The sequence below is a fragment of the Phodopus roborovskii genome, unplaced genomic scaffold (assembly GCF_943737965.1).
Source record: "Phodopus roborovskii unplaced genomic scaffold, PHOROB, whole genome shotgun sequence".
NCBI lineage: Eukaryota > Metazoa > Chordata > Mammalia > Rodentia > Cricetidae > Phodopus > Phodopus roborovskii.
In genome coordinates, this window is record NW_026127077.1 from 130,508 (window position 1) to 141,692 (window position 11,185).

The following is an 11,185-nucleotide window of genomic DNA, read 5'->3' on the forward strand; positions in this document are numbered from 1 at the left end:
AATAAAATTGTTCAATCAATTTTAATAATAACATTGGTTAGTTTCCTTATTTTTCTGTTAAGTTTTGTCTTCCCAACCTGTTAGATGGGGTTTGGAAAACTTTCAATATTCGTGTGTGGGTAGGACTTGTGATTTAAATTTAGTAATGTTGTTTTTACTACTGTTTTTGATGTTGTATTTGGGACAGTACGGTTCAGAATTGAGACTCAATTTTGGTGGACATATCTGTGATAATTATACATTACCCTTCTCCATTTTATAAAAAAAAATGTAACTTTGAAGCCCATTTCATTCATTCTTTCTTTCATTGAATTTCAAAGTTATTTAAAGTATGCTGCTTGAGAGGACTCTTAACATTCTCAAGGCATGTATGGATCTAATATTTTTGAACAAACAACAATAGTAGTCACAGTATTACATCTGCAATGATGGTCATGATTAGGAAACAGATTTTTCTACCCCAGGAGTCTATATTTAGTGATGTGTAGTGGAAAACTTCCCTGTACTTTCCTACTTCATGATTGGTGGAAAAAGAAAGACAAAAATGACAAAAGTTCTAAAGATATTCATATATTATGGAGCCACACTCAGTGTCCCCAGCTCTTCTTTAGCTCTTAAAAGTAAACCATTCCACGTGCTCAGTGGATATCACATACCTTGGCTATTATTTAGTTTCCTTTATATTTAAGGGGATATTTGTGCCCCTCTAAATGTTTGCTGTTTTTTTTCTGTTGAGATTACCTTATGTTTATGTTATTTTCATTGATTTATGTACTCCCAGACATCCCAACCAAGTGATCTAGAAGAAATTCAGGGTTGTGCATATGGGAGGAATGGTCTTTTCAGTGGAATAGGACACTTTGTTATATAATATATATAGTTTTTCATTAAATTATACAATAATAAAATGATATGTTTGAACAATAACATTTATTTCTTTTCTTAACCTATTCATAGCCCCTTTATCAGTAATTTTTATTATATAAACTAATTACAGTCATTAGAATATACAGCCCTAAAAACAATGATTTAGTTCTTATTTTTATGTTCTAGATTCACTTATATTATTCATGTTTGCTTCTTCTCTCTTACCTTCCATTCCCAATCTCTTTATATCCTTTATCGTTTAACACTATTCCCTCCTCATAATCATTTTTAATTTTACTTTTCTTCTTTTCTTTAGTTACTCCTCCTATCTCTCTCTCATTAACATATAATTTCAAGGTCAGATATGGGAGCATCGTAGATATAACATTTCTTATTGAGGATGTAGCATGATATACAAATGTGCTCAATAGTCTTTTTACAGCATAGGTCAGATTCTATGCCCAAAATCTCAGCAAACGTCCTTTTCACTGCCAATATTACCCAAATCATAGGTCCGTAATCTGATAGCATGCAGTCTCTGACAGACTTTTTCCAGCCTTTGTGAATGATTCTCCTCTCTCTTGAGATGTAAAACTCAAAAGAAAAAAATTTAATTCCTCAGAACCCACCAGGAAATGGGGGGATTTCCTTTGTTACATGCCTTTAGCTTGGTTTTTATTAAGTGTTATGCCTCAGATGGAAGAGTATCCTGGCCTCAGACAATAAATGAATACCTCAATAATTGGCTAACATAAGACCTAACACAAGAGTGCTGGTCCATCAACACTCCACTTCTAAGGATTATCATGGATTTGCTCTCAGCACACTGGACCCACGTCCTATTGATGCAGGATCTCCCTGATTCCCCACCTGCTTGATCTTAGACTTCCATGGCCACGCCTCTGCCTGAGAGGGATTGGCAACCAAATCAGCATCAATCTCCCACCCCTCATTCTTCCCTGGAAACTCCCTGGATTTGCCCCAAATCTCACTCCCCCTATATCCTGTCTCTAAATAATATAGTCCTAGTACTCTGATCCACAAACCACCCTGCCCAGAACCTGCCCTCCCCCAACCCTGTTACCTAATGGGTCCACCGTTCCACTGCTCTGCTTGAGCACAGGGACAGAGAGCGGATCCAAACACAACCTCCATCTCCTGAGAACTTCCTGGATCTGCTCTGAAAACACTGGACACATCTATACAAGCTTTACAACCAAGAGTTCCAATCTGCCTGGTCTATCACCTATTACTGAGCCTCTGTCTGAGGATAGACCTCCTACAGTTATTGTACCATACAGAGTTCACACATTGATCATCTGTCTCAATTACACCACTGGAAAAAATATATATAGAGAGACTCTATCTACTCCCACTGGAAAATGCAATGGGAATACAGCAATACGAGAAAAACACAACAATAGAAAGGCAAACATGACACTAGCAGAATCTAGAGACTCTACACCAACTAGACCTGAACACACCAAAGCAAATGAGGCAGAACTGAACAACTTAAAAGTAATATAATAAAAATGATAGAGACCCTCACAGATGATATGAGAAAATTCCTTAAAGAAATTGAAGAAAAAAACAAAAAATTGAAAGTAATGAACAAGTATCTTAAGAAAAGTAAGGAGCTCTTGCTTGCAGGACACAGAGAGGAGAGTATCTGGTAGAACCTGCTGGTGTTCATCTGTGTATGTTAAGCATAGAGAAGAGGAAGAGGCAAAAAACACATTCTGGGAGGAAATAAGAAATATAATCAAGAGCCCAGCCATTGTCGACCATTGCCTTGGCTAGAGGTGAGTCTGGGTAGACTCTCTACTACAGCCTTCCCCAGGAATTCCCTAGCTTGGTCCTGGATCTCCCTGCCCCTGTGTCCTGTCCCCATCGAGAGTGCTCTTGGAGATCTGATACAACCTCAACCACCACCACTGAGAGCCTGCCCTCCGGCTACCCTGTGCCCTACTCTGTCCACTGTCCCACGACTCTGGTTAAGAACTGGGACAGAAGGTGGAGGCAACAATCCAGACATATTCCTGGAAGTTCTGGGAGCTGTTCTGAGAACACTAGTCCTGCCTATCCATGTGAGACCTCGCGTAATATCCATTTTCCTGGTCCCCTCCCCCCACCAGTCCTCTACTGGAGCTCCTATCACCTCCAAGAGATCCTCCTATCTCTGATGGACCACTCTGAGTTCCTGCAGCAGAATGCTGCCAGCAAAAGCCCCATCACAGGGCCTCTTCTAAAGAGGCCTCAGCTTGAATGTGCCAGTCCCAGGCCAGATCTTTCTATAGGCATGAGGATCTCCTTAGTCCCACCATTCGGGAACTTTGATGTCCATCACAAGTCTTCTGCTGGAGCCTGTGAGCTAACTCCCATTGTCAGGACCCTGCCTGTGGAGAGACCTCCTATAGATCATGGAACACCCAGAGCTACAAACATTGAACCTCGGATCCATCTAAGCACACCAAGGAAGTACAATAGAGAGAGTAAGAGGCCCACCAACACCTACACACACACACACACAAAAAAAAAAAAACCAGCACAATGAACAAAACAAAAACAAAAAACAAAGCAAAAGAAAAACTAACAAACAAAAACAAAGAAAATCTAACAACACAAAGAGAAACATGACACCTTCACCAAGCAGAACAGAACACAGCAAAGCAGATGAAACAGAAAAGAATAAAAAGTTATCATTGTGAAAATGATAGAGGTCCTCAAAGAAGATGTGAAAAAATCCCTTAAAGAAATGCAAGAAAAAACTTGCAAAAAATTGGAAGACATGAATAAATTTCTTAAAGTAAAGAAATTAGACAAAGCCAAGAAAAAACAATAAAGCAGATGAAGGAAATGGTTCAAGACATATAAAGAGGAAGTTTTTCTGTCAGTCCGACTGGTCTTGTCCCACTGCCATGCCAGCCCCAATTAGTGCACAGATACTCTGTATTGATATAATACTGGTGGCTAGGTACTAGTTTCTTATAGGCTATCTCATTTCTACTAATCTCCACGTGGCCTTATTTTACTGGGGAGTGGACCTGGACTTCTGTTCTTTCCAGTCTCTACATCTTGAATCCTTCTTCCTAATACCTCTTTCCTCCTTGTCTCCTAGTCCCTCCTATCTTCCTTTCCTATTGTCCAACAGTACTTTATTCATTACCAGTATGAGAAACATATATACAGAATGATATCTCCCATCAAAGACAGAAAAACAGAAATAGAGAAAATAAAGACAACACAAAACGAAGGAATGCTGAAAATAGAAAATCTGGGCAAATGATCAGGAACTACAGATGCAAACATAACCAACAGAATTCAAGACATGGAAGAGAGAATCTCATGTGCTGAAGATAAACTAGAGGAAATAGTTTCATCGACCAAAAAAAAAAAAAAATCCTAAATCCTGTCGAGTGCTATCGCCTTGACTGCAAGAATGACACTCAACAACAGGATTCTTCTGCAGCTATGTTTATTGCGTGGCTCATTACAGCAAGTTGAGGGAAGATCCCGAGGAGGAAAAAGGGCTCTGCTTATATATGCTCAGAGGAGTCGTGTCCATTATGACAGTTGCAGCCCGCAACGCTCGTAACAGTCACCCTATGACGTGGATCGCACATCCGTGCCTTGCTGGCTTATGGACAGGAAACTGGCACCATCTTCAGGAATGGCACCGGTGGCTCTCTACAAAATCCAACAAATCCTTAACACAAAACATCCAGGAAATGTGGGACACCATGAAAAGTCCAACCCTAAGAATAATAGGCTTAGAGGAAGGTGAGGAGGCCCAGCGCAAAGGTGCCAAAAACATATTCAACAAAATCATCAAGGAAAACTTTCCTAATCTGAAAAAGTACATGACCAAGAAAGTAGAAGAAGCATACCAACCACCAAATAGTCTGGACCAAAGAAAAAAGACCCCTCGACATTTAATAATCAAAACACCTCACATATAGAATAAAGAAAGAATATTAAGAGCAGTGAAGGAAAAAAGACAGGTAACATATAAAGGCAGACCTATCAAAATTGCAACTATCTTCTCCATGGATACCCACAAGGCCAGAAGGTCCTGGATAGATGTTCCACAAGTAATAAGAGACCACGGATGCCAACACAGGCTACTATACATAGCAAAACTCTCAATCACTATAGATGGAGAAAAGAAGATATTTAATTACAAAGCCATATTTTCACAATATATATCTAAAACTCCAGCCATACAGAAAGTTTTGGAAAGAAAACTCCAACTCACAAAGACATAGGCAACAGATAATGACACTACACCAGGAACCACGTGCAAAGTGGGAAAAATATATTCACAATACCACTGCCAACAACAAATCTAAGGCAAACAACCATTAACGATAAATGGTCCTTCCTCATCTCAACATTAATGGTCTTAACTCACCTATAAAAAGACACAGGCAAAAAGCATGGATATGAAGACAGAATCCATCCTTCAGTTGCATACAAGAAATACATCTAAGCTTCAATGATAGACATTACCTCAGGGTAAATGGTTGGGAAATGATTTTTCCAATCAAATGGACCCATGAAGCAAGAATGAGTGGCTATGCTAATATCTAACAAGTTGGAATTCAAATAAAAATTAATCAAAAGAGATGAAGATGGTCATTCATATTCATCGCAGGAGAAATCCATCAACACAAGTCTCAATTCTGAAATCTATGTCCCAAATACTAAGGCAACCACATTTGTAAAAGATATGCTACCAAAACTCAAAGCTCACATAAAACCTCACACACTTATAGTGGGAGACTTCAACACAACACTCTCAACACTAGACAGGACCACCAATCAGAAACTCAACAAAGGAACAAAAGAAGTAACAGAAGTTATGTCTCAAATGGACATAACTCTATAGAACATTCCATCCAAACAAAAAAGAATATACATTCTTCTCTGCTCCACATGGAACCTTCTCTAAAATCAACCACATCCTATGTGGCATAACATACATCATCAGATACACGGGAATTGGAATAGTCCCCTGTATCTTATCAGACCACTAGGCCTTAAAATTTGAATTCAACAAAAACACAAATCGCAGAAAACCTACAAACCCATGGAAACTAAACAATGTACAATTGAACCACACCTGGATCAAATAAGAAATAATGAATGAAATTAAGGACTTTCTAAAATAAAACGATAATGAGGACACAACATACACGAAATTTTGGGACACCTTGAAAGCAGTGTTATGAGGGCAGTTCATTGTACTATGGGCCCATATGAAGAAAACATAGAATAAATATAACGACTGAAAGCCTTAGAACAAAAAGACGTAAAATCACCTCGGAGGAGTAGATGACAGGAAATAATCAATTTGAGGGCTGAAATCAGCAAAATAGAAACAAGAAAAACGATAAAAAAAAAATCAATGCAACAAATGTTTTTTTTTTTTTTTTTTTTTTTTTTTTTTTTTTTTTAGAAAATCAACAAGATAGAGAAACCTCTATCCAAACTAACGAAAAAGAATAGAGAGAACATGCAAATTAACAAAATCAGAAGCGAAAAGGGAAACATAATAACGAACAAACATGAAATCCATACAATTTGTGGGTCATACTTTGACCTGCAAAATTTGAAAATCAAAGGAGATGGACAAATTGTTGAATAACTATCACTTACCAAAATTAAATCAAGAAGAGACAAATAACTTAAATAGATCTATCTCCGGCGATAAAATAGAAGCAGTCATCGAAAGCCTTCCAACCAAAAACCCCCTGTGCCATATGACCTCAGTGCAGAATTCCACCATAAATTCAAGAAAGAATTAATACTAATACTCCTCATATTGTTCCACATTATAGAAACAAAAGTTTCATTACCAAACTCTTTCCACGAGGCCACATTAACCTAGGTAAAAATGGCCATCTTGCCAAAAACATTCTACAGATACAATGCAATACCAATTAAAATACAAACAACAATTATTCACTAACCTTGAAAGATAATAATCAAAATATTGTAAAACAAGAGACCCAGGATAGCCAAAGCATCCCTGTACAATAAAAGAACTTCAGGAGGCATCATCATCCCTGAATTTAAGCTCTACTACAGAGCTATTATTCTGAAAACAACCTGGTATTGGCACAAAAATAGACTGGTAGACAAATGGAATAGAATTGAAAATCCTGATAAACACCCATACACCTACATACACCTTAGTTTTGAAAAAACAGCTAAAAGAATACAATGGTGGAGGACAGCATTTTCAACAAATGTTGCTGGCACAATTGGATGATGGTATGTAGAAGACTGCAGTTAGACCCATGTCTATCACCATGCACAAAACTATAACACAAATGGATCAAAGACATCGACATAAATCCAGCCACACTGAACACCTTAGAAGAGAAATAGGAGGTACCCTTGAACAAATTGGTATAGGAGACCACTTCCTGGACATAACTCCAGGAGCCCAGACACCGAGAGCAACAATGAATAAATGGGATCTTTTCAAGCTTAGAAGCTTCTGAAAGGCAAAGGACAAAGTGGACAAGACCAAACAGCATCACACAGACTGGGAAAACATTTTCAATAATCCTAAATCTGACAAAGGCTGATTTCCAAAATATACAAAGGACTCAAGAAACTAGTCAACAAAACATCAAATAACCCTATTAAAAATGGGGTACAGAACTGAAAAAAGGATTCTCAATAGAAGAAATCATAAAGGCTGAAAGACAATTTAAAAAGTTCTCAATATCCTTAGCTATCAGGGAAATGCAAGTCAAAACAAACGAGATACATTCTTACTCCTTCCAGAATGGTTCCTAAAATTAGAAACAATAATGACAACTTATGCTGGAGAGGATGTGGAGAAAGGGGAACATTCCGCCACTGCTGGAGGGAGTGCAAATTCTTACAGCCATTTTGGAAATCAGTATGGCAGTTCTTCAGGAAAGCAGGAATCACTTTACCCCAGGACCTGACAATCCCCCTCTTAAGCCAATACCCCAAAGATCCACATCCATGCAACAGAGATATTTGGCCAACTATTTTCATAGCATTAATATTTGTAATACCAAGAGCCTTCAAGTAACCTAGATGTCCCTCAACTGAAGAATGGATAAAGATGATGTGGTACATCTACACAACAGAATCCTACTCTGCAGAAAAAAATAATGGAATCTTGAAATTTTCAGGCAAGTGGATGAAACTTGAAGAATACATACTGAATGACATAACCCAGTCACAAAAATAGAAACATGTTATGTATTCACTCATATATGAATTTTACCGAGAGCAAAGGATCACCAGCCTATAAAATAGACCACTGGATGAACTAGTATACAAGGTGGATTCTAAGAGATTCATATAAAATCCTTCACAGAACCGGGAAGGGACAAGTTCCCCAGAGCACATGGGAAATGGGGGTACAGTGAATGGAGAGTTAATTAGGAGAAAGAGAAGGGGAGGAGAGGAAAGCACGTGCGTCTAGGGAGATTTTGTTAGAGTAGGAATAGAAGACAGAAGAGAGAGAGAACATAAAAGAGGTAGCAATTATTGGTTTGAAGAGAAAACTGATCCTAAAGAAAGGTCTAGAGACCTACAAGACTGCTGCCAACTAACAATTTAAGTTAACAGTGGAAAGGCTACCATAAATACACTTCCTATATAGTGAGAACACCAACTAACTTATCCACCATCATGGAACCCTGTTGAAACCTCCTATTGAAAACAGAAGGAAGCACCCATAAGTAAACACCAAGTCGAACTAGAATCCAGATGCAGAGGGAGAGGAAAAGATCGGGTTGCAGAAACACATAGAGACAGCTGACCTGAAGGAGAAGCTAACGGGCCCCCAGTCTGATAGCTGGGAATCCAGCATGGGACAGACTCAGACCCCATGAATATGGGTATCACCTAGAAGGATTGAGCAGTCTAAGGGCCCTCAGACAGTGGAGCCAGAATATATTCCTGGTGCACAAAAGAACTTGCAGACACATTCCCCATGGAAGGATACTGCCTTATCCCAGAGACAGGAGAAAAGTCCTACTCTATACTACAAATGACTTGATGGATTTATAAGACCCCCCTGGATGGCATTGCCCTATATGGGGAATTGGGGTGTGGGGATGGGAGAGTAGCATGTGAGGGGGAAGTGAGGGTAAGAGTGAGGGTGAGAGCGAGGGAACGAGAGAGTGAGGGAGGAAGGAAGAAGGTACTGGGATCAACATATAAAATAAAATAATAATAATAGAAAAAGAAAACAAAAGAAAATTAAGGGAAGCCAAGAACTAACAAACAGATTAAAGAAATATTTCAAGTGTTAAAACTGACATACAGAAAATAAAGAAAACACTAAGGAAATGCTGGAAATAGAAAAACTGTGCAAACTATTGGGAACTACAGATGCAAGCGCAACAAAAGAATGCAAGATATAGGATAGAAATCTCAGGCACTAAAGACAAACTAGAGGAAATAGATTTAACGAGCAAAGAAAATCATAAATCCAACAAATCCTTAACACAAAACAACCAGGAAATATGGTACACCATGAAAATTTGAAAACTAATACTATACTAGCAGGCATAGAAGAAGGTAAACATCAAATGTGCAGAAAACATATTCATCAAATTCCTTAAGGAAAACATTCCCAATATGAAGAAGAACGTATATGTGAAATTAAAAGAAGCAGACGACTGTCAGAACTCTTGCGCGGTGTCTCGCTTCACTCTCATTTCCAGACAATATGAGCTTCACCACCCGGCTCCATCACTTTTTCCACCAACTACCAGTCCCTGGGCTCTGTGCTGATGCCCCGCCAGCGGGTCGGCCTGCCAGCAGCGCGGCCAGCGTCTATGCAGGTGCTGGGGTCTCTGGTTCCCGGATTTCTGTGTCCTGCTCCACAAATGTCTGGGGTGGCTCGGTGGGGTCTGCAGGCCTGGTTGGAATGGGTGGTATCCAGACCAAGAAGGAGATCATGCAGGATCTGAACCTGGCCAGCTACCTGGACAGAGTGAAGATTCTGAAGACTGAAAACAGGAGATTGGAAAGCAAAACCTGGGAACATCTAGAGAAGAAGGGATCCCAGGTCATCAGAGACTGAGGCCACTATTTCAAGACCATCGAGGACCTGAGGGCTCAGATGTTTGCGAATTCCGTGGACAATGCCTGCATTGTGTTGCAGATCGACAATGTTCGACTTGCTGCCGATGACTTCAGGGTCAAGTATGAGACAGAAGTGGCCATACGCCAGTCTGTGGAGAGCAACGTCCATGGACTGCGAAATGTGGTGGATGACACCAACATCACAAGGCTGCAGCTCGAGACAGAAATCAAAGCTTTCAAGGAGGAACTGCTATTCATGAAGAAGAATCACGAGTAAGAAGTCAAAAGACTGGAAGCCCAGATTGCCAGCTCTGGATTGACCGTGGAATTGGATGCCCCCAAATCTCAGGACCTCAGCAAGATCATGGCTGACATCCGGGCCCAGTAAGAGGAACTGGCTCAGAAGAACCGTGGACAAGTACTGGTCCCAGCAGATTGATGAGAAAACCACAATAGTCACCACCCAGTCTGCTGAAATCAAAGAAGCTGAAACCACACTCACCGACCTGAGACGCACATTCCAGGCCTTGGAGATCAACCTGGATGGCATGAAAAATCAGAAAATCAGCTTGAAGAACAGCCTTAGGGATGTCGAGGCCCGATACAGTGCGCAGATGGAGCAGCTCAATGGGGTCCTTCTGCACCTGCAGTCAGAGCTGGCACAAACCCGGGCTGAGGGGCAAGGCCAGACCCAGGAATATGAAGCCCTGCTGAACATCAAGGTTAAACTGGAGACTACCGCCGCTTGCTAGAAAATGGGGAAGACTTCAGTCTCAGCGATGCCCTGGACTCTAGTAAGTCCATGCAAACTATCCAGAAGACAACCACCCGCAAGGTTGTGGATGGCAAAGTGGTGTCCAAGACCAATGACACAAGAGACGCTGAGGCTGAGAAGGAGGCTACCCTTGGGACTAAGGAAACAATAAAAGTTGAGAGGTAAAAAAAAGAAAAGAAAAAGAAAAAGAAATTAAAAGCATACTGACCACCAAATAGCCTGAACCAAAGAAAAAAGACCCCTTGTCATATAATAATAAAATCACTTTTAACATAGAGTATAAAGAAAGTTGAGAGAAGAAAAAAGAAAGCCAATTAACATAAAAAGCAGACCTATCAAAGTTATACCTGACTTCTCCATGGAAACTGTCAAAGCCAGAAGGACCTGGATAGATATTCTACAGGTACTGGGAACCCATGGATGCCAACCCAGGCTACTATAATCAGAAAACTGTCA

General features: G+C 40.0%; 1 pseudogene; it reads left to right on the plus strand.

Moving 5' to 3' along the window:
- Nucleotides 1–9,595: 9,595 nt before the first annotated feature.
- LOC127214805 (keratin, type I cytoskeletal 18-like) lies at nt 9,596–10,894 on the plus strand (annotated as a pseudogene).
- Nucleotides 10,895–11,185: the final 291 nt, after the last annotated feature.